At 36.7% G+C, this 24686-nt stretch overlaps 1 protein-coding gene and 1 long non-coding RNA gene across 2 annotated transcripts in view; both read left to right on the forward strand.

Annotated features, from left to right (window-relative positions):
• Window positions 1-24686, forward strand: part of SESN1 (sestrin 1) — a 98519-nt gene that overhangs the window by 5108 nt on the left and 68725 nt on the right. The window lies entirely within an intron of this gene.
• On the forward strand, window positions 210-24186 carry LOC144317018 (uncharacterized). The gene is made up of 3 exons (XR_013382877.1): window positions 210-8400; window positions 9449-9497; window positions 10956-24186. It is a non-coding gene; the product is annotated as an uncharacterized LOC144317018 (long non-coding RNA).

The following is a 24686-nucleotide window of genomic DNA, read 5'->3' on the forward strand; positions in this document are numbered from 1 at the left end:
AGCATAATAAATATTGAGGTTGGGCAATTTCAAGGTTGGTTGATTGGTTCATTACCGAAGTACATTACCTTTTTGTTTACCTTCTATCTTTCTGCTTTCCTTTCCTCAGCATAGCAAGTACTATTTCTACTCATGGCGAAAAGGTTGCCTCAACAGTTCCAGGTTCCATGTGCAGTCATGACCCATCTACAACAGAGAAGAAGGTTTTTTTCACTTGTGTCTATCAGGGAAGAAAGGTTTTTTTCATAGCCTCTAGCCGACTTCTGTCAGTTTTTATTGACTAGGGTTGAGTCACATGCCCTTTTCTAAGCTAGTCATTGGCAAGGATATTGGGCGTTTCTCATTTTGGTTTGGACTAATCTGCATTTAGCCCCTGACAGCCAGGACACCCCCATCACTTGAACAAAAAAATTTCTATTGGTGAGGAAGAAGGGGGACAGAAAGCAGTCAAGTTTATTCAGAGGCTACTATATTAGAACTGATCTAATATCTCACTAGGTAAAATATTGTTTTGGTCTAGTTATAATTTAGATTATATTAGGTTAGAAACATAATTTATAATGATGCTATAAAATGTAACATGAGATTAGGAACATTCTAGAAGCAGATTTGGCCTTTTAAATTGTTTTGATTTCTTTTTTACTGCTATATGTAGTCAAAGCCAAAAGTTTTAGGTGGTGCATCTCAACCAAATTCACTGCTGCTCCTAGCCACAGCAAATATGAGAGTCTTCTTTCAGTATTTATACTATCTTTCTTCTATATCCATTATTTTCTGGCATTTCTTATTTTACTAACATGCTGAGAACTCAGTCCCTTTCCTTGAGAAAGCCTTCCTGACTTTATTCCTACCTTTGACCACTTTCTTTAGTAGCTTTTTGATCTCAGTGGAGAATGCTATTTCCCCTCAGGTTGTCTCTGTTTCTTTAGATGGAGAATGTGAAGAAACTGAAGGCAGCTATTAACTTTTTTTTTTTCCCTAAATGGTTTGCAGACAAAGTAATAGCTTATCTTTTTTTTTTTTTTTTAACCCCACTGGCTTACAGGATGAATCATATCTGCACTATCTACCCTCAGTGTCCTCTTTATAATATATAAATACATCCTGTCCCCTTCCTTTGTTCTGACTTTCAGAAAGACTGAAACTAACAAGGATACTCTTTTTAATTTTCAGATTTCAAATATTTAATTCCTGTTACAGTGCCCCAAATGGTCTCTAGCATGGAAAAAAAAATCTCAAAATGATTAATTCAAAAATGGGGTTTTTCAACACACTGTTTAATTTATAAATGGGATATAGTGTTTTGTAGAAAAATGGGATGTTAAACTCTTGCTTATTAGATTCCAATTTAAGGTCATGGGTTGCTCATGACTTCAGGAAGGACTGTCTGAAAAACAATAGTTCAGCTTAATTAGAATTATTTTCTCATCTTAACACTTTGTGTCCTTAAACTGCTATTCAGATCATCCATGGAGTGGAAGAATTAGAAAATAGGTGTGCTGTTCTTTTTTAGAGTTATATTTTTTTCCTTTGGGTGGGTGACCATTAGAAATTTGTAGGATATCTTTTAGCCATCTGAATAGAAAATAAATTAATAACTCAAACAGCTTATGGATTTGCTGAAGCTGACCTGACAGAAAGTAGACATGGAATCTTGCATATAATAAAGTGTTAACAAACATTTAAAACTTTGACACAAAAAGGTCCTATTTGGTATCATGTCTTAATCATAAAGGATTTTCAAATTTGAAAACCGACAGTGTTCATGTGGAAGCAAATTAACATGGATTGGAGGAACCGTAGAAATCAGGACATTTTTAGAACTTGTGAAAGGACAGGGGAAATGCTGGGGACGTGGGCGAGGCAGTGCCTAAAGTGCATGGAAGGATGAAAAGTACTGCTGGAGGTACATTAGCACCAGGCGAGCTTTGCCACCAATTTTAATCTCTTCTTTGTCGCAGTTTCTCAAACCAGTCTATTTTGTCATGCCATATGGTAAAATACTTGCTTTTTAAATGGAAGTCAATGGAAAATAGGACTTAAACTTTTCTAGACCACATTTATTACGTTAAGTCAGATCTTCGTTGACCTTGATAAAATTACCAAGTACTCTATGCAGGCACAATGTACTCAGGCGCATCAGAGAGTTCTTCAGAATATTTGATGATGGTATTGTTGGGGGTATTGGGCAGTCTGGAAATAGAAGTGTGAAAACCTCAGCTAAATAGGCATACTATGGGAACATTTCATGCTTTGCTTCTTTTTTCCTTGTGGTTACTACACCAAGTTAAACTAGTGCTGATAAACATACACTTATCATAATGTTTGTGTATTTTTTTTAAAAAGTCGGTTAAAAGATGTTTACTTTTTAAAAAAGCTTTTTCACTGGTAATACTTAGGAATTTTGTAGGGTAACAATTTAGACCATTTATTGGATCTTTCCAGTTGGCATTGTTATTGTTAAGTTTGTGTTACTAGTAGACTGTCACAGTTTATGACATTTTTCAATTTATAAGAAAAAAAACTCATGTGAAATTTGGCAACACAGCAATTACCTGTCTTATGTTCTAATCTCTTTTATATAACAAAATAAGAAAATTTTTTTAGAATACAATGAAATATGTCACTACCTTAGAAAAATGAGATATTTTTAGTTTTATATTTTATTCTTACCCCATTTTAATGTGGTAAATAGGTAGTTTTAATTTAAAAAGGTAGTTTCATAGATTTATGAATTATAATTTATTATTATGAAATATTTATACATTATTTATATTATAAAATTACCTTAAAACTTCTTAAGCTTTTAAACCATACTAAAGGGAAAGAAAATATATGATGTGAAGTTTGTGGGTTATCCAAATCAACTTTCATATATACATATTAAATGAATACTCTTCATTTAAACAAATAAATAGTATTCAATTAGTGTTTTAACTTAAAAAATTATTTAAATTGACAAGTTAATATACTATTTAAAAATTCATCAATTGTATGTGTAATATTCAGTAAAGTCTAGTTAGAATCACTCAAAGTAAGCATTTACTGTTTTGATACTTAAGTGTTTGACAGGCATTGCACACTCCTCCTAAAATTTTACATGATTTCATTTTCTAGCAAGTTGGCAGGTGTTAGCTGTCTATAATTATAACTGAGTAATTTTTCAAATGCTATTCATAGCCTAAACACAGCAAGATATTCTTCCAATCATGTGATAAAGACCAAGCCTTGCAAAATAGTGGTAGAGTGATATGTTCAGTGGTACTGAAGGACATATTTAAGAGAAGCCTTTCAAAAGTAAAAAGTGATTTAAGTGATAGGGAGAGACTTTTTTCACAAACCAGGGTTCTCTCAAAGATACAGAAATTATACCTCACCAAATTAAGATGTGTCTACTTTTTCATCTAACAAGTAATGTATGCATTGGCAGACTTAAATTATAAAATATAACCTGTATTGATTCAGTTTTGTTGATGACAGAGGTTCTGAGTATAAGAAAGAATTAAATTTTTTTTCCAAGATTTTATTTATTTATTCCTGAGAGACCCAGAGAGAGAGAGAGAGAGAGAGAGAGAGGCAGAGACATAGAAGGAGAAGCAGGCTTTATGCAAGGAAGCCCGATGTGGGACTCGATCCCCTGACCTGGGATCATGCCCTGAGCCAAAGCAGACCCTAACTGCTGAGCCACCCAGGCATCCCAAGAATTAAACTTTTTTTGAGACAGTGTAGATTTTACCATTTGGCCTGTGAATTATTTCTTCTCATTTCATTTATTAGGTATTTGTTGTGTACTTTCTCTGTGCCAAACACCATGTTTATCTGCCTTTTGACATGTCAGAAGAAAGGCTGTTTCACTTAATTTTAATAATGATTCTGCTTAAAAATTTCTTGACTTATTTTGTTTTCTGTTCTAAGCATACAGTCTCACATTGACTAGAGATATTACTTCAGAGTAATTTAAAGATCTTACTGGGAAAAAAAAAAATAAAGATCTTACTGGATTTTCTTTACCAGACATATGCTCATGAATAAACCTCTGTAGTCTCAGTTTCCTCATCTGTAAATTTACATATTTATCTACTTTATGATTTGATTATTAAAAAGATCATATTGGTAAAGCACTTTGTTACCTACAAATTTATTTATGGATAAATTCTTTGAGACTACTTATCTGTAAAATGAGGGTAAGAATAATAATACCAAACTCAGGGTAGTTTTGAGAATTAAGTGAGTGTGTAAAGCGTAGAAGTACATAGTAAGTGCTCAATAAATATCAGTGATGATGATGGTGATAAGCCTGGTCTTAGGTGGTTTAGTTAATGAGTCAAATTCCGAACTGGCATTATACTTCAGGATTTTTTTAATATCCCACACTTTGTATCCACATATATTAACACTCCTAATTGCCTTTTGTACATTGAATTTTCATTAAAAAGCTGATTAGTGCTGATGTCCAACTTTAGCACAGGGTGCTTCTAACCAACCACTGCCCCAAGGTAGATGTTTGGCTTGCTCAGAGATTTGCTGTAGTGGTGATGGCAGATTTGTAGCATCCATTTCCTCCTTGGAGTCTAACACCCTTCTGCTATTGTCAGGATGGCACCAGCAGGGAGCCAGCAGGCAGCTGCATGTGTCATCCAGGTGGTCAAGTATGAAGAGGTCCTTGGCCAAGGCCTTTGCTTCGGTATTTGGACAAGATCAGAGTATAATTGTCAAGATCATGGGCTTTGGAGTTAGTCAGACCTGGCTTTAAGTCTTGCTCTGCCAAACTCTGTGACCTTGGGCAAATTACATAACCTCCTTAAACCTCAGTTCCCTCACAGAGTTGAAAGGATTAAATGAGGTAACATGTGCAATGCTTACTGGAATCCAGTAAGCACTCAGTGAATGTTAACTATTAATATTCTGTCCTGCCTCCACAGTGCAATAGAGATGGAAAATTGAGCCCCCTGGCACGATATGCTTTTTAGGGTACCCCAAGTTTCTGGGCAACCAGAAAAATATTCACCGACTTTCCAGGTTCCCTGGCCCAGAGGATAGCACCCTAGAGGAAAAAACAACTCTAGGAAGCAAATTAAGGATTTTATAAATACTGTTTTAGCTTTAGCTTTCTGGGAACTGGATTCCTCCCTTGATATCATGTTAGTCTATTATTCCACTTGTGAGCATTTGACTTTCAAATACATCTCCAGGGACATGTAATATAGGAAAAGCAAATCATGACTTGTATGCCAATGTTGTCAGTAAGCAACTGAATCTTCTATGCTTGGTAGATTCATGGCTGATAACTCAGGCAAGTTATCTGCTGCAGGGACTGCTAGCCTTGAAGGTCTACTTGAGAAGATTAGAGCTGCGCTATCCGTGTTCCTTCTCTGCTCCCCACATGGGATCCTGACAAATTATTAAACTGAAAGTTCCCAAAATAGTCCCTTCATTCTTGCCAGGTAACTGGCCCCACTTAAGACAGCTAGATGTGATTAAAACAAAGTAACTGAGCAAAAATACTTTGCCAAAAAGATACCTCAAGAAAGGTAACGGGGCTAGAAGAGATTTTGCACCATGTTAGATTTCTTGAATTTGCTTGGTTGCATGTGGTTGGTATGTGTCTTTGGGACTCCTCCTAAGCTGCCATGCCTGTCCCCCTTAAAATCTGTCATGGCATTGGAACCAAGTAATCTTAAGTCATCTGCAGCAGTCTTTTAATCTTTTTAGTTTGGCAGAATGCATACTTTTGAATGTGGTAAGAAATAGGTATTCTTTATGGGAAGCCTAGTTCTTAGCCCTTTTCATATATTAATTCATTTAGTCTTGACAACCACATTGTAAGAGTAGGTATTATTATCCCTATTTTATCATGAGGAAAAATCAGGGTCCAGATAGGTTAAATAACTTGCCCAAGGTATTGTAGCTAGTAAAGGAGCAGGTTTCATACACAGGCATTGAGACTCCAGAGACCATACTTTTCACCATTATACTGCACTCTCTGAATAAAAACTTAATATAAGGCTCCTAGCAGTGAAAATATTTTTTTTAATTTTTTATTTATTTATGATAGTCACAGAGAGAGAGAGAGAGAGGCAGAGACACAGGCAGAGGAAGAAGTAGGCTCCATGCATCGGGAACCCGATGTGGGATTCGATCCCGGGTCTCCGGGATCGCGCCCTGGGCCAAAGGCAGGCGCCAAACCGCTGCGCCACCCAGGGATCCCTGAAAATATTTTTTTAAAGATTTTTATTATTTATTCATGAGAGACACACACACAGAGAGAGAGAGAGAGAGAGAGAGAGGCAGAGACACAGGCAGAGGGAGAGGGAGAGGGAGAAGCAGGCTCTTGCAGGGAGCCCGATGTGGGACTCAATCCCGGGTCTCCAGGATCATGCCCTGGGCCAAAGGCAGATGCTTAACTGCTGAGCCCCCCAGACATCCCTATTTATTTTTGTGTGTGTGTGTGTGTGTGCCAAATTAGTTTTCCTTTAGGATGAAATGTAAAACTTTGGTATTTTTAGGGGAAACTACATTCTTAGACATTAGTAAGTTGCACACCAAATTTTTATTTAAACCCTGACCCATCTTGAAATTGCCTTTGGAACCTGATAAATGTCATGTTTCATTGTCCTGTGTAGTTTTTATTATATTGTCATTATAAATGTCAGCTGATTCCAAGGAGACTCTGGACTGTGATCTTGGAAATATGGTATATGAAAAATTTATTTTTATTTCAGGAGATTACCAAGTAAGATGATTTCTTTAGCAAATTGCCTAAAAGAAAATTTGGTATATTTCCATGAGTAATAGATTCAAGGTTAGCTTTGAATGTTAAAAGAGCATTCTCCTAGCTAGTTCATTGTTGCCATGACAGTGCTGGCAGTGTGAGTGTTGTAGTAACTCCTTGCAATGATCTTATTTTAGACCCTAACGTTTGCAGTGTCAAACATCCCCTTCCCCGCCCCATAAGTAACTCTAGTGGAAAAGTACTGGTTTTCTAACTGGCTTTTGGCTTTGTAGCTGAAAGACTGCACTATTGTGGGCTTAAAAAAAAAAAAATAGTGTAGGAGTGTTGAGTATTTTTCCTGTGGATTGTGAATGTTTGAAATTTCCTAAAATATGGTATTGCATTACATGTCATAACAGCAAGTTGTTTACAGCTAAAATGAAAAGAGGCCTCAATTGTCCTCTTAGAAATCAAGCCCAGATTATCATTAGTTTGAGCTCATATAGAAATCATTTTTCCGTTTGTATATCTTTCATGCATACTTTAAAGCTTTTGGATTCTTTTATTCTATTATTGTGGAAAATTGGTATTGGAACCATAAAGGATTATGTTTAAATAGTATAGAAAGGTACTTTTTTCTTACCCTTTCCATAGTTCAACATTTATCTGATGAAAATGGGACATCTTAATCTTAATTGCCAAAATTGTGATGTGACTTAAGTTATATAATGATTTTAAGAAATTACTCAGTTTGAATTATGTACTTAAATTAACATAATTATTGAGGTAGTTTTAACTTTGTTGCCTGTATGTTGCAAATTAAATTTTAAAATACTTCATTGATATTTTCTAATTGTAAATCCTGTCATAACTATACTGGTAAGCACAAAATACTTTCAAATTCATAATAGTGCCTGCATTTTCTATAATTTTGTATACCACTTCTTAGGTCAGAGTTTTGATATCTAAGGCATGTGCCCTAAAAGTTTAGTAAGCAAGATAAATCAAAATGATTTTGGCAATGAATCTTGTCAGAGAAGATGGAAAATCTAAATACTATACTTCCTTAATGAGTAAGAGCTACTAACAAGTAATTCCATTTGCTTTTTTCCTAAATGCTCCATGAAAAGTTTAGTTCATCTTCCTTAGATGCTGAAGATTTAAATAAACTTTGCACAATTGGGCCTATATTGAGTATTGGAGAATGGATGGATGTAAGGCAAACTCTTTTCTTTCTTTCTTCAGTTTGACATATCAAAGTAATTTTCTAAACAAAAATTTGACCCCAAGTTGTTTGGGCTTTTCCAACACACAATGAATATTTTAATCTTGATTTTATTTTATTATTCTCTTCAGTGAATTATATTAATATCTCCTTAGTGGTAATTATTAAAATTAAGAGGAGTCTAATTCCAATCTACATTAGTTTTTAAAGGCTGATTCTTTGAATTTGGGAGTTGGTGTGTTGAAAATTGTGAAGAGTCAAGCCTTAAAATATTCTGTTATTTTAGTACATGTTTATATCAAATGTTTTTTATTGGTTGGAATGAAACTAAATGATAGTTTGTGACTTTCCCTTTGTTGAAATACTTAATGACAGGGTTGCTTTGTTTTCCCCGGAACCCCACAGCACCTCTGATTGACCTCTATCTCCCCATCTAAGGCTGAAATAAATATACTTTTTTAAAGTAAGAATTCATTTTGAATCTTTCTTTGTGCCTGACACTGTTCTGGCACTGTGGGGGATATAAAAAGCAGTAGAAGACAACCACTACCCTTAAGAATTTATCAGTGATGTAGAGGAAAAAAATTAAGAGCAAATCAAGACTGTGACTAAAAATGTTAAATTTTATGATAACTTGTTGACAACAGTGCAACTGTTGTTAAAGGAATGTATACATAATGGCTCCACATCTAGGGAATCATCTGAAAGATTTGTGTATGATGATAATCACTGTAGTGCTATTTAGAATATAAATGTATTACCTATATGTATTTTCATATAAGTGGGTAATCTGAATACTCAGTAGTTAAATTATGGGTTAATTAAATTATAATAGCTCTATAAAGGACTATTTTACAGTTATTGAAAATTCTTTTGAAATATATTAGAAAAGATTATCTATTTAAGTGGAAAGGAAATTTTTATAGTGGTGCCAAATATATGTATATTTTTATAGAGGGGGAAAAAGGCATGCACCACTTCTGATAGAAGAACCAAATGCAGTACCTGCACCAAATTATTAACTGTAGTTCTCTTTCAGAGTAGGATTATTGGAAATTTTAGTTTTCCTTTTTATAATAATTATTAATAAATACTCAATTTTACTGAGTGCTTACTATGTGCTAAGCATTGTTATAAGCATTTTGGTTATAACATGCAAATTTCAGGTGGATTATAGGTTTTGAGGAAGATCTGTTCCCCAAGCAAAACAAACATGCAAATATGAATGCACCCCCTTGTTATAAGATTAGAATAGGTTTCTGATTTCTTTGGCCAAGGAAGCAGAACTTCTCAAAATCTAGGCTTTCTCATTAAGAAGCAGTGCTTTTAGTATTCCTGGATACTGCTTTCCTTGGCTCCCAGGCCTAAGGGGTACAACCACTAAAGACATTTTCTGGTCACACCAGATCTACAAAATTCAATTTTTGCTATACTGTCACCTTTTTATATTTGGGGTTTATATGCACATTCTGGAAGAATTTATACTAACTGTTTATGCACTTTCTTTGAAGGTCCATTTCTCTGCATTATCTAATTTTATACCTACAACAATTCTCTGAGGTGAGTCTTACATAACTGAAGTAGTGAATACTGGGAGGGCAGGAGGCATATCTGACTCCTAAATGTCTGTGTTCTTAAACATTAATCTGTTTTCCTATAGCTTTTTTTTTTTTTTTTTTTTGAAACGAGGGTATGTTTTTACTTTGAAAAATAACTTAAAATAAGTGTGGAAAAATTATATGATATATAGAGTGCTATATTCAGAGCAAAGAAAGATCAGGATGGGTTAGGATAATAAAGACAGCTTAATGGAGCATATAAATTTTAATGTAATAATTAACTTGTCTCCTCAACTCATCTGTTTACACAAGTATACACTCCTTCTATCTCCAGCATGCCCAAACCAAGCCCCTGATGACTGGCTGGAAGTCATTAATGCTCTATTCTACTTCCCTGCAAACTAAGTTTGGCCTCATTTTTGTTTCCTCTTGTGGCCCCTTTTTATTTTCCTTTTGCCATCTGTCAGTGCATGTATGAACATATAACTATGACTTTTGTCAAAGCTCCTTCTCATTATGGTGTTGGGCATTATAAATAGTTCCAGCTTGGCAGTTTCTACGTGGTCATACCACGTAATTTAGAGATTGAGATGTCCAAAAGAGTTGTAAAAATTACATTAATTATATTTAAAAACTAATTCAAAAGAAGTAAAACTAGGATCTTGAATCTTGTCTGAGGAATTAATCTTACAGCATAAACCAGCACTGATACTCAGCCAGGACTCACTGGCACTACAATACTTGTTAAAATACTGAAGTATTTTTATACCAGTTGATAAATGGTGAATAGAAACTGCAAAAAGGAATAGAATTAATATACATAGGATGGGTGGCTTATCTTAGAAACCCACACATGCACTTAGATTCCAAGATGGTCTGGTCACTGAAGCCAGGAAGTTTTCCCCTATGCCCTGTTATTTCCAATGTTGAAGGTACAGAAGCTCTTGGGTAGGAGAGAGAGACCAGGCTGGTGAACTAAGGAGAACCTAAGGAGAACTAAGGAGAACCTATAAACCCACAAAAGAAGTGCCCAGTTGTGCCAAGAAGAAAAGCAGGGCACAGGCCTTGACAGTAACTGGGGAGACTGCCACATTTGGGGGATGGTGGCAAAGACTGTCAGGGTATGGTCAGTCAGGTGGCCTTGAGCAGCTTTTTTTTTTTTTTTTTTTTACCAATTGAATTAGTTATCCATTGCTTCATAACAAATTTGGTTGCTCAAAAAAAATACACATTTATTATCTCACAATATGTATGAGTTGAGAATCTGACTACAGCTTAGCTAGGATCTCTGCTACACAATCTCCCATGAGGCTGTCATTAAGGTATTAGCGAGAGCCATGGTCTCAACTGAAGGCTCAAATGGAGAAGGATGTGCTTCCAAACACATAGAATTCAATTCAGTTGACCAGATTCAATTCTTTGAAGGCTTTTGGATTGAGAGCAATCTAATTGATTGCAGGCTGCTTTCAGTTCCTTGTCATGTGGATTTCTCCATTTGCATCTTCATAAAAGGCATCTGAGAAGAGCCAGAGAGAACCAGCAAAAGAGTTCCAGCAAGACAGAAGTCACAGTTTTATAACCTGATCTTGGAAGAGACATGCCATCACTTTTGCCCTAATCTGCTCATTAGAACCAAGTCATTTATCCAGCCCATACTGAGGAGGAGCAGATTACACAATGGTGTGAATACCAGGAGGCACAGGGATCAATGAGAATCATTTTTAAAACAGCCTGTCACAACAACATATCTCCTGAAGTGAGGGATTGGGCAGAGTGGACCTCCCTGCACACTGTGAAGAAAGTTGTGATTTAGATTGTATGCCCAGAAACCTAATGAAGGCCTGAAAGAGACTGTGGTCCAGCAGGTAATAGTATGAGCCCAGAGTCTGTCTGCTTCCCAACTTTGCAACCGTTCTCCACTTAAAGGAGCCTCAGACCATCAGTCTGTCCAGGGATGCCCTTCCCCAGGTCTGGCTTCTTCACTGGCTGGGGCCCACCAAGGCTCAGTTGGAGCAGCCCGCCCAGTGCCTCTAGCAGCTTCTTGATATTCTTTCATCCCCACAGTCCCCCATGACGCTTCTGCCTCCCCCACCCCAATTATTCCTGTGCAATCTTAGGCAATTCCCTGCTTCCCATTCTTTGTGCTAGAAGGAAAACAGCATTAGTCTAAAAGGTGGGAAGTGGCAAACATCTTTCATCATTCAGTGACTAATGACCTATGAATCACATCTCAGTTGTGCCTATGATTTGAAGAGAAAAGGAATTAAAGGCCAAAACTTATGAGCGTTCTCTAATGAATAATGAATGAGATTAGCATAATTGCAAGTACAAATTTTTTTATTCAAATCTTCCAAACCAACCAAAGTTGGGATACTTTCCTGTCAATTTAGTAGTATCTGAGAGGGAATAGATAATAATTTACCTTTTTTCATTTTATAAGCTTCAGCTCCTTAAAGATTTTGGCTATTGCAGAACCTGATTAAAATGATTACATAACTGATAGCAATTTAAAAATTTTTTACTCCACTGAATACTGTTTTTTTGAGGCCAGGGCTTTTCAATTGTAGGGAAAGCTCTTGGTTTAGTTTAAAAAAAAATCATTTATCATTTTCTCATATTTGTTTTTAATGTATTGGACAAATATTTGATTACAATTGAAATATTTTCGGGGATCCTTGTGTGGCTCAATGGTTTGGTGCCTGCCTTCAGCCCAGGGCATGGTCCTGGAGTCCCAGGATTGAGTCCCGGGATCGAGTCCCACGTTTGCATGGAGCCTGCTTCTCCCTCTGCCTCTCTCTCTGTGTGTCTCATGAATAAATGAATAAAATCTTAAAAAAAAAAAAACAATTGAAATATTTTCCCATATATATATATATATATATATATACATATATACACACACACACACACACTATATATATACTGTATATATTTATGTAAAATCTCCAAATGCTAGCAGTGGTTATCTCTAGGCCATGGTTTATGTTTTAATACATTTTTCCAAAATTTTTATAGTGGGTACTTCTATTTCTTCTAATAAAAACCAAAAACACATGTCATTAAGGAGAAAATAAGTCCAATAATACCACTTCCTATTGATAAGAGGATAACTTTTATGGTTATCCATAAGTTAAAGAGAACTTCAGTATACGCTCTGAATTGTTCTAATAATGGCATATGCTAATTTTAAAAGCTGCAGTTCTTTAATTTCCTTTAAAGTTACCTTTCTTTCAAAGACTTTGGATGTTGATAAAGTAGATTTTTTTCCTAATGGATTTTGCATTTATGAGTTTTTTTTCTTTGCCTACATCACACAATGAAAATTTACTCCAAATTTTCAGTTTATTATAGTTTTTATGAACACTAGATGGCACTCTTGCTCAACTGAAAACTAGTTTATTTTTACTATTTTGGTGCTGTGGGCTTTAGGAGAAGAGTTGGGTGTGCAACTTAAGAAAACTTATAATTTCCATTTTGTTTTAAGGGAGGGAGTTTGGAGAGAAAGGGAAAGTTTACAAGTTTAAATAGCTGAGCTTACCTAGTTTAGTTTTTCCATCCCTGCAGAAATCACCATATTAATATGAATTAGAATCTCAGTCATTTCACAAATATTTATTGAGCACCTGCTATCTTTAGGCACTCTTTTAGGCTCTACATACATTAGTTAGAAGAAAAGATAAAAATCTACCCTCATAGAGCTTACTAGTACTTTGACTTTTTTCCTCTCATACTTTCATTCACCCATTAACTCATTTAGTAAGAGGAAGCTGAAGAACAGAGAGGTTATCTGTTTTGTCCCTGTTCACCTACGTTATCTACACAGTGGAGGTGGGATTCAGATTCAGGCATCTGGTCTCCAGTTTGTTCTATTAATCTCAACACTATACTGCCTTTCAAAACTAAAGAATATTTTATTATTGATTTTGTTAGTACAAATGATATAAATTTACCTGTTCATTTATAATTGTTCCCAGATCTATTAAATTCAAATGCTAATACCATTTTTATTGAAAAAACACTGACTAAATACCTGTTTTTTTTAAGTATAATTAACATAAAATGTCATATTAGTTTCAGGTGTAAAATACCAATTTTTTTTAATGGTTCTGCAGTCAACTATCATAATCTTAGCTCTCTTACAAGTAATGTAGATCAAGTCACAAACACAGCTACCCTTTATTTAAGCATCCTTTTGGTCCTATTAAAGCTCTTTGCCTTAGCCTTGTAATAATTTGGATATGTATTAATGAGAGCTCTGCCAGATTGTGGTTCAGTTATGAAACATTAGGGTAACATGTATCAAAAGTTATTATTGGGGGATCCCTGGGTGGCGCAGCGGTTTGGCGCCTGCCTTTGGCCCAGGACGTGATCCTGGAGACCCGGGGTCGAATCCCACGTCAGGCTCCTGGTGCATGGAGCCTGCTTCTCCTTCCTCTGCCTGTGTCTCCGCCTCTCTCTCTCTCTCTCTGACTATCATAAATAAATTAAAAAAAAAAAAGTTATTATTGGAGCACCTGGGACAGTCAGTTAAGCTTCCAACTCTTGGTTTGGATTCAGGTCATGACCTCAGGGTCCTGGGATCCAGCCCTGTGTGGGGCTCGGGGCTTAGCACAGAAGTTTATAAATTTTCTCTCTCCCTGTCTCTCCTCGCCACTGCTCATACACTGAACACTCTCTCCCTCTCTCTCAATAAATCTTGTAAAACCAAAAAAGAAAAGATACTATTTTACTTGCCTGCTTGCTCTCCTGTGTTGTTTTATATTTTAGTAGTATTCTGCTTAAAAGAAAAAGAGCTCAGCAATACACTATGAAACTTAAAAACGATATAGAACCTTAAATCATTTCTTAGTAGTCTAGGGATGCATTTCATGATTTTTGGGGAGGTGGGGGCAAATTTACCTTACTCTAAAAAAAAAAAAAGCTATATGTGACCTAAGATAATTTAGAATTATACTTGTATTTCTCAGGGACCAGAGTTGTACTGAACGACATTCTTGTTGTAAGCCACTGAGTATAGAGGGAAAATCAGCCACCATAGAATAAAAATATATTGATGACTAATTTATACACAGGTAATCAATAAATAAAACTTGCCTTTAGAGAAGCTGAAATAAGTAGTTCTTAATAGCTAGGCCCTTATTCTTTTTTCGCTATAGAACTGTTTTAGATAACAAAACTGTGTTTGAAATGCTAATAATTAGAGTTAACTGTCTTTTAATTAAATAATTAGTAAAAAAGAATCACTCTTGTTCTCCAGGGAGTTGAAGGAATTTTTCAGAGCAGAGATTTTGGAAAATGCAACAATTTAAGGTTTCTCAGATTGAGGATTATGTCTTTCCTAGGAGCCTGTGTGCCCCTTAATTGAATGCAAAATTGTGTACAGTAATGAGCATTTTTCTTAGGAAAGAGCCCAAGTTTTATCAGATTATCAAAGAGATTATAACCCCAAAAGATTAAGAACCACTAGAGTGACGTACTGACTATTAAACTTATCTTCCTTAAACTTTAGAGAAAAGTTTAAGTGATGGAAATTTGGGAGTTTTAAACCAACAAAAGGAAAATCTTACTGATTCAACTTTGGCTTATCTCTGTTGGTCTGCTGACCCTCTTGTGTATGTCTGATGGTATTGGTACTTGAGTTATTTGTGATGTTTGTCCTAAACTAGCAGACCCACACTTGATAATCTAGATCTTAAAAATTCAGGTCTAAGCATAATACTCTCTAGTACCCTCTAGTACCATTCACATTGTTGCAAATGATAAAATTTCATTTTTTGATGGCTAATATTCCATTGAGTATATAAGATAACTATCATGCAATTTCACTCATGTGGAATTTAAGAAACAGAGAATCATAGGGGGAGGGAGGAAAAGATAAAATAAGACAAAAATCACAGAGGGAGACAAACCATAAGAGACTCTATAACTCATTTTAGGAAATAAGTTGAGGGTTGCTGCGGGGAAGGTGGATGGGGGGATGGGACAACTGGGTGACGGGCATTAAGGAGGGTACTTGATGGAATGAGCACTGGGTGTTATGTGCAACTGATGAATCACTAATCTCTTCCTCTGAAATTTAAAAAAAAAAAAAAAAGTCTCACTTTAAGAATGTTAGAATTAGAACACAAGGAGCCCAGGGGAGCATGGTAGAGCTCTAGTCCTCATGTAACACAAGCAGGAGGAGATACATACGCAAGCCACAGATTTTGGGGTTGTGCTTTTCCTCAGTAAAAGTTAATCAATACAGATATAGGTAATAGATTGCCAGAGTCCCTAGTCTGGTTGTGCCGAGCTGTCTAACCTTGGGCAAGTTACTTAGCATCTCTTAGATTTAGAGATGCTAAGTAACTGCAAAACAAGACAGTAGCACTTCCTGTCACTGAGATAACAGCACCTTTATCTCTCTAAGGTACTTAACACAGTTGCCTGCCTTAGTACTTAACGTGGTGAACAAAAGAAAACACTAAATCTATCCTTGCATATGCCTCAGTTGTTTAAAATAACACCTGTTCTTACCTTCTAGCTCCTCATCTTGATTTATTTTTCTTCTTAGTCTCAAACACTACCTGACATTATTTATTTTCTTGTTGATTCTGTCTACCTCTTATAGATTGTAAGCTCCATGAAGATGGACGCCTTTCCTTGTTCTCTGCTGGGCTCTCTAGACCAGTGGTAGCATATACAAACAGATGTCCAAATAAATATTTGTTGAATGAATGAACAAAGGTTAGCTATTATCATTATCTGACAACTTCTATCTACTCTCCCTCCCATTTGCCTGGACCAACTGCAGCTTCTTTTTAAGTGATGTGGGTAGGCCAGAAAGAAAAGTCTCCTAACAGGCTTACCTGAAATCACCACTTAAATAGATGCAAGCCTCAAGAGGCAAGGGTTGGGAGTAGTTACCGGAACCCTGTGAGTTACAGCTATAGAAGAAGGCTGTCTGCCTAACAGGGTCTATGGCCTTCAGTAGAGGAATATTATACTCACCACTAGCCCACAGCCTGGCAGGGGGAAAATGGGGTAATGAATATCCTGACCTTCTTCCTCCTGCCCTTCAATTTGTTAGTGTCTCCCATTGGAAGAACCTAATTATAAGCAGGATGGCAAGGGAACCCCAATGATATAATCCCTAGGGGTGAGCATTCTGAAGCACACAATGAGGTAGAATCGGTCAGAGGATCTGGAGAGACAAAATATCTAGCATACCTATATTTAGGAAGACATCTTAATGGATCGGGGTTGTAAAAAGAGTAGTTCTTTGGTGGTAATCTGGTAGAAGAAAGCTACAAAATAAACTGCTCTGGTGAGTAGTCAAGATGAGAGCAGTTATGGGGGGAGGGAATTTTTTGTGACTTAGGTACTGAGAAACAAGGGAAGAGAGAGTCTAGAGAGAGGGAGGAAAAAGATAAGGATATAGCCATTGGAATGACAATCTGCCAATGAAATGGATCCCTTTGAAGTATTTACATTAGTTCTTGTGTTCTTTGAATTTGGAGGACAATCATATTGCATCCATTTTTAGAGGATTTACTCTATACATACTGTAGTTTGTTTTACTTCCAAAATGTTTGTAAACAACTACACTCAGTGGCTACGTATTAGTCATGCTTTAGGCAATGATGGTGAAGTGGGCATTGTGCAAGGAGAGTGCCATGAGAGCCCAGGGAGATGAGTTGGGTTACAGTGCGGAAGAGCCCACAGTTAAGGTGAAACTGTCCCTTTATGCCCAGGTAGACTCGATCTCTGTGGATGAGAGGGGAATTTGTGATGAATGGGGAGACATTGAGGTTCAAGTTATTTTGTTGAAGAATAAGGCTGAACAGTGGGACATCCAGATTGTAGGCTTCTGGGTTTATATGATCTTTTATTCATCAGAAAAGCAACTAAATTAAGTGTTATTGGAATGAAGGGTTAAAAAGAATGAATTTTTTAAAACTAAGGAAACATAATGATGTTAATATTGCAATTGAAAGAAATAGGTATGCTAGATATAGTAAAGCTTCCTTGCTGAAAATTTTATAAACTGGGTGGAAAGGTAATCAGATTAGAATATGTAACAGAAGGGGTGCCTGGCTGGCTCGGTTGGAAGAGCAGGCCACTCTTGATCCTCTGGGTCATGAGCTCAAGCCCCATGTTGGATATAGAGGTTACTTAAATAAATAAATAAAACCTTAAAAAAATAAAAGAAGATGTAACGGAAAACTCACCAGATACAGAGTGAATCAGCAAAGGTACGCCAGAGAAATGCAAAGGGAAAGCAGTAGTGGTCATTGTATTAATCTCAAAAGGATCTCAGGATTCAAGAATTTGTTAAATGTCATGACAGTGAGTTTCCAGTAAAGATGTGCAATTCCTCAGCAGTCGTCCCCCAAACTTTCTCTTGATTGCCATCATCTCCTTCATGAACGTTTCCATATCACCTTCATCCCCTCCCTTTGCATCATTGGAGTATGCAGTCATTGAACTGCATACTGGGTAAGGCCCAAGGGGAATTTGGGGCACATTGTTGGTCTGTTACTTCCTGCAGCCTTCTGGCCTTCCACCACCTCAGGTTTTCTCTTTTCTACATTCTCTGCCTTACTTTCTCCCACCCTACCCCCAACCCCTACAGCTCCTGCAGCCTGTTTCTTTTTAAACAATTACTCTTGAGCCTATCCTGGCAGTTGTTTTCTCTATCTCACATAAATGTATATGCATTTCCACCGCAGCTGACAGACATATTCCTGTCCCCCCATCTTCAGGCCAGAAGCCCACTCAACCTCTAAGGGCAGTGGGGAACTGGGACAGTGACCAAGCGCCTAAGGGCAGCTTCTCTCTGGTGGAAGGTTTTATTGCCCATTCACTGAGCACAATTTCAGATGTCTTTTTTTTCCCCTGAGGCCAACCATGAAGTACATTTCAGAGTTTACAGAGGGGGGGGTGGAGATCTCTAGAGCAATTGTATATTTACTTTCATGTTTTAAATTAATGTTGCAATATGGCTATTGTTCTGTGTCTCTGTCACACACACACACACACACACACACAGCTTTAAAATTCTTTTATATGACTGCCAGTGGTGTTTTAGGCAAGGACAAAATTCTGTACATGGCCTCACTTAATTTATCATTGAAACTGGGACATTTGTTATGAGAAGATGGGTTATGATGCCAGGTCAACAAGAGTTAGCCAGAATGAATAGTCACCCTTCCTCTAAGGCCCTGCATGGTCTGGCTGCCAGTGACCTCTGACCTGACATCTTGCAATGTACTCTTCCTTGTACTCTTCCCAAATGGTCCAGGGTCACAGGCCAGCTGCAGTTCCTTTTTCCAGTGTACTGTGCTTCAGAGTGCTTACTGTTCACTAGAAAGTCTCTCTACCTGCTTTTCCCTCCCCCTGGAAAGAGCTTCTCGTCTCTCTGTTTCACTTAATAAACTCCTCCTACTCATCTTTGAAATCTCACTCAGTTGTAACTTCCTCAGGTAAGCAGCCTCAGACCTTCCTGACTAGATCCATTCTCTCTACTCTTCAAAGCACCATACTTTCATCACTTTTGGTTCTTGGATCAATGTCTGTCTTCCACTAAAGTAAAGCTTCAGGTAGGTAGAGACCATGCCAGGCTTTCTCATCATTTATTTCTCCATCAATCAGGAGGCACCTAGTAAAAACTAAAAAATAGATTGATTAATTTAAAAGTGGAAAGTGAAGATCAAGTTTACTGCAGAATATTTAGGCGAAATCAATTCTCATATGTTCCATTTAGTTTTTGTTTAAATAAATTTATATTTATAACTGAAAGTTTAAAATTTAAAAATTTTTCCACTTTTATATGTTATAAAGTTCCAAAGTCACTAAATTTGTTGAAAAAAAAGTTTTTTGGTCAAGCCTCTTTTTTTCTTTATATAACAAGCCTTTCAATTATTTAAGTCCAATATGTGGAATCAGATGTGGTTCACAAGTATCTATATTAGTTCAATGTGTTTTTTTCCTAAGAGAGCTTTAATTTGGAAAAGACTTGCTGCTTTTAGATTATGTGCATTTGAAAATCAGGTGTACATTTGAGTTATAAATAATATGTGTAAAGTATTTCCAAAAGTTGAATGCATTTTTAAACAAAATGTTAACTTTCTGAGTAGCAATTTTAATTATAAATTAAATCAAGCCTCATACACATTTATTGAATTAACCACTTATTATATGTATTTGATTTTGAAGTCATTCTATTCTGATGAAAAGATTGGGAGGGAAGGTTAGAGTGTAGTATATACTTGCCCTCCTGAGACACTGAAAAAGGAAAGGAAAAACCTATGATTATTCCTGATTTTCTTGGTCACTTGTCTTAGGGGACAGATCGCTATCTTCCAGTAACAAATTTTTCAGAGACTTACTAGTGGCTCAATGACATAATCAGTACAGATCTCATTTAGTTAAAGGAGAATGGAGCATCCTACAGATGCTGTACTCATTTTAGTCATTAATGGCCTGCTTTTTGTGACCCAAAAAGCAGGGAGGGAGAGAATTGTCTTTGCCTTTAAGGGATTTTCCCCTTAAAAGAGATTAGTTCACTGTCATTAATATTTATTTTCACATGATGCTTTTCTAAAATCTTTATAAAATTCCACTGTACTGAATGAACTAATCCATAGAAAGGGTAGAATGTATCTTTTTCCATTGGAAAATGACTTAGGATTTGGAAATTGTCAAGTTTTATAAACAGATTCCTTAAACAAAAGGTGTAATTGCTTTCCTCTGGATCAGGAATGCATACGTGAAGTGTTAGTTTAAAAATGCTGTTACAACATTTCTTCTAATACGTATCTTAAAAGTCCCCTGTTAAGTGTTTTAGAATATATTTCAGGAAAACAATGATTTAAGATTTGTTAATGTTTTATTTAGAGCCTGGCTTTCTCCACAGATTAGATGCTTACTCCTAAATATAAATGTGTATGCATGTTGTCATTATTGTTTATGAGTGCACAGTGCTCTCAATAGAGGCCTAGCTCTGGTGTTTTTAGGCTGAGAACTAAGGGGGTGACTTGTATAAAACCAAAGTAGGTCAAAGAGTACCATGGTGTAGCAAAGGGGAAGTCCCTGAGTTGACTCACATTGTCCTGCCTCTGGTGGAGTTCACTTTCATTGTTATGGTCTAGGCCTGTCTTCCTGTGAATAGAAGACACACTCAAATTACAGAAAAATCTCAGGAATATTATCATAAGTAACTTTTTAGAACAATATGTTATTGTCAGTTATTGGGAGGGTTGGTGGGGCAGTGAAAGGGAGATAAAAATTAGAACTGAAGTTAATCCTAAATTCCACAGATCAAAAGCAAAATAATGCATAAATACGACAGCTTCTCTAAGTATAAAGAGTGCTGTGTGGGTCTCTGTGAGATGGGAACTAGTATTTTAAATTTTGCCTGCCTGTTCTCCTTTTATATGTTGTAGTTATTGTGGAGGTGACCATGTTTTAGAATCAAAGAGATATTCTAGGCTTATTAATCCATGTCATATTAGTTCTGAACATGTGCAATTGAGTAAACTTTAAAAGCAAATCTGATCATTGGAATAACAACTCTCACATTTCTGCAGAACACCATTTTGTGCCTGGTTGACTATAACTAAACTACCATTAGAATCTAGGAGTATGTTCCAGCTGCTTTCAGAGATCCTAGAATTTTCTTACATCTCGAAGTTAAACTGCAGTTTTTCTAAAATTACATTTTAAGAAACAGCTTCCTTGGATTGGCTAAATGTTAAGGTGTTATCTACAAATTTTATATATTTGAAGTTATATAAATTCTAGAAAACCCTATCTTAATATTTCCTCAAATATAGTGTGCCTGGTATCGTGGATCACATTATCTCTTAAAGCAGAAGGTTTACTTTCTGGCTAAATTTACTTTCATTGGTCCTCCCCCTCCTTACCTTTTTCTAAGGGCAAGAGACCCATAAGAAAACTAAGCCTTTGAGAGCTCAGTCGCTGAAGTTACTTTCTATTCTTATATTTGCCAAGAGTTGCTGACAACTTAAAAGCTATCATATGAGTGAATACCAGTTACCCAGATTGTTTGATGATTTTGGACAAACGTAGATCAGGATTTCCTGTAATTTTTCTTCCTCTTCTGGGGCTGTGTTGCCTCTATCTCTGAGCAATTGTACACTTGGAATGAAAAAACAAAGCAAGGTCACTGGATCTAAATTACTTTTACCTCTCTGCCAAATGAAACTTTCCTTCTGTTATACGTTACAGTTCTGGCATCTTTTGGCATCTAGAGAGAGATTTGCAGTTAAGAGGGGGGATGTGGGGATTATAGGAGACATTTTTTTGGAACTGAAGCTTACTTTTTCTGTATTTCATTCAGGGTAGAGACAGCCAGTTTCTGCTCTTTGGCTGAAACATGTTCCAAGAATCTATATGATAAAGCAGAGTATCATCAAGATACCTATTTCCCTGTAGATTATATAATGCAGTTCACAGTCCATTCCTGACTTCTCTGTTTTATAGTATAGCCAAATACATTTTTTAAAGATTTTTTTATTATTATTATTTATTCATAAGAGACCGAGAGAGAGGCAGAGACACCACCAGCAGAGGGAGAAGCAGGCTCCATGCAGGGAGCCTGACGTGGGACTCAATCCCAGGTCTCCAGGATCAGGCCCTGGGCTGAAGGCAGCACTAAACCACTGAGCCACCGGAGCTGCCCCAAATGCATTTTTTTAAAAGGATACTCAAAGGGAGTCATCTTTTAAAAAGTAGGCTTTATACTAAAATAGTTGTAATTGCTTTCTGAATGAAAGGGATAATCTTAGTCCTTTTAGTCCTTGCCTTTCAGTACCAGGAGTGTCTGCAGGACAGCCTGGGTATTTTTTCTATACAAGAAAATGAATAGCTGGGTTCTAGAAGATAGGAGAAGTATGAGCTTCTGAGCAGAGGCAGATCCTTGAATAAAAGGAACCTTCCTTTGGAAACTGAAATTGGGTTTTGGGAATTGAGTATGTCAGTTAGGAATATGTTTGGCTACAAATAACAGAAAACTTTAGTAAGTGACTTAAACAGATAGAAATTTCCCTTGACAAGAAATCTTAATGTAGGTAGTCCAGAACTGATGCTCAACTATATCAGTAACAACCTCCACCATCCTTAGAATGTGGTTCTCATCCTGGGGGTCACCAAATGGCTATCATACCTTAAGGCATCTGTTTTGTTATCTGTTGCTGCATAACAAATTACCCGAAACATGTCAGTTTAAAACAGCAAACATTTATTATCTCACACAGTTTCTGAGGGTTGAAAATTGAAAATACTTTGGCTGGGAGGTTCTGGCTCAGGGTGTCTCATGATGTTGCAGTCAAGATAATAGCTGGCACTGTGGTCCCATGAAGGCTAGGATGAGCTAGAGACCCGCTTCCAAGCTAACACAACTAGTGGCAGGAGGCCTTAGTTCCTCACGTCACGGATGTCTTTAAAGGACTGCTCATAACCTGGCAATGGGCATTTCCCAGGGCAAGTGGTCAGGGGTTAGGGACTTGGAGGTGAGATATTGTTTTCATTTTCTTTGGTTAAATGCCCAGTAGTCGAATTACTGAATCATATAATAATTCTATTTTTAATTTTTTGAGGAACTCTCATACCATTTTCCATAGTGCTTACACCAATTTGCATCCCCACCAATAGTGTGCAAGGGTTCCTTTTTCTCCACATCATTACCACACTTGTTATGTCTTGTCTTTTTGATTTTAGCTATCCTTACAGGTGTGAGGTGTATCTCATTGTGGTTTTGATTTCATTTCCCTTATGATGTGTGATGTTGAGCACCTTTCCCCATATCTGTTGGCCTTTTGTATGTCTTTGGAAAAATGTCTATCAGGTCCTCTGCTCATTTTTTTAAAGATAGATTCCATGCCCAGAATGGAGCCCAATGTGGGCTCTTGGCCCTGAGATAAGACCTGAGCTGAGATCAAGAGTAAGACATTCAACTGACTCAGACACCGAGGCACCCCTCCTCTGTTCATTTTTAAAGCATTCATTCATTCATTCATTCATTTGAGAGGGTGGGGGAGAGAAAGGAGGGGCAGAGGAAGAGAGAGAGAGAGAATCTTAAGCAGGCTCCACGTCCAGTGCAGAGCCCAACTCGGGGCTCAGTTTCACTACCCTGAGATCATGACCTAAGCTGAAATCAAGAGTTAGATGCTTAACCAGCTGAGCCACCCAGATGCTCCTTCTCTGTTCATTTTTAGATTATTTGGTGTGTTGGTGTTGAATTATACAAATTCTTTATATATATGTTTTGGATACTGACCCCTTATTGGATTTTTCGTTTACAAATCTTCTCCCATTCAGTACATTGCCTTGTTTTGTTGATGGTTTCCTTTGCTGTGCAAAAGCTTTTTGTCTTGCTATAACCCAATTGTTTAATTTTGACATATCTAGAAAAATGTTGCTGTGTCCAATGTCAAAGAAGTTACTGCTCATGTTTTCTTCTAGGTTTCAGGGCTCAAATTTAGGTCTTTGGTTCATTCTGAATTTATTTTTGTGTATGCTGTAAGAAAGTGGTATAGTTTCATTCTTTTGCATGTTGTTCAGTTTTCCTAGCACCATTTGTTGAAGAGACTGTCTTTTTCCCATTGTATATTTTTGCCTTCTCTGTTACTGTTTAACTGACCGTTAATGACCATGACCATTAATTGATCAATAAACCACTGGATTTATTTCTGGGTTCTCTATTCTGTTCCATGTTATCTATATGTCTATCTTTGTGCCAGTACCATACTTTTTAAATTACTACTGGTATACTTTGTAGTATAGCTTCAAATCTGATATTTGATACCTCCAGCTTTGTTCTTCTTTCTCAAGACTGCTTTGGCTATTCGGGGTCTTTTGTGGTTCCATACACACTTTAGTATTATTTGTTCTAATTTCTGTGGAAAATGTTGGTATTTTGGTAGAAATTGTATTAAATCTACAGATTGTTTTGAGTAATATGGACATTTTAACAACATTGGTGCTTCTAGTATTAATACATAGTTAATACATTTTTTAAAGTAAGATTTATGCTCAACATGGGGCTTGAATTTATGACCCTGAGATTAAGACCACGTGACTGAGCCAGCCAGGCACCCCTATAGTCAATACATTTTTTTAAAATAATTTATTTATTTATTCATAGAGACAGAGAGAGAGAGAGAGAGAGAGGCAGAGACACAGGCAG

The sequence above is a fragment of the Canis aureus genome, chromosome 7 (genome assembly GCF_053574225.1).
Source record: "Canis aureus isolate CA01 chromosome 7, VMU_Caureus_v.1.0, whole genome shotgun sequence".
NCBI classification, from domain to species: Eukaryota; Metazoa; Chordata; class Mammalia; order Carnivora; family Canidae; genus Canis; species Canis aureus.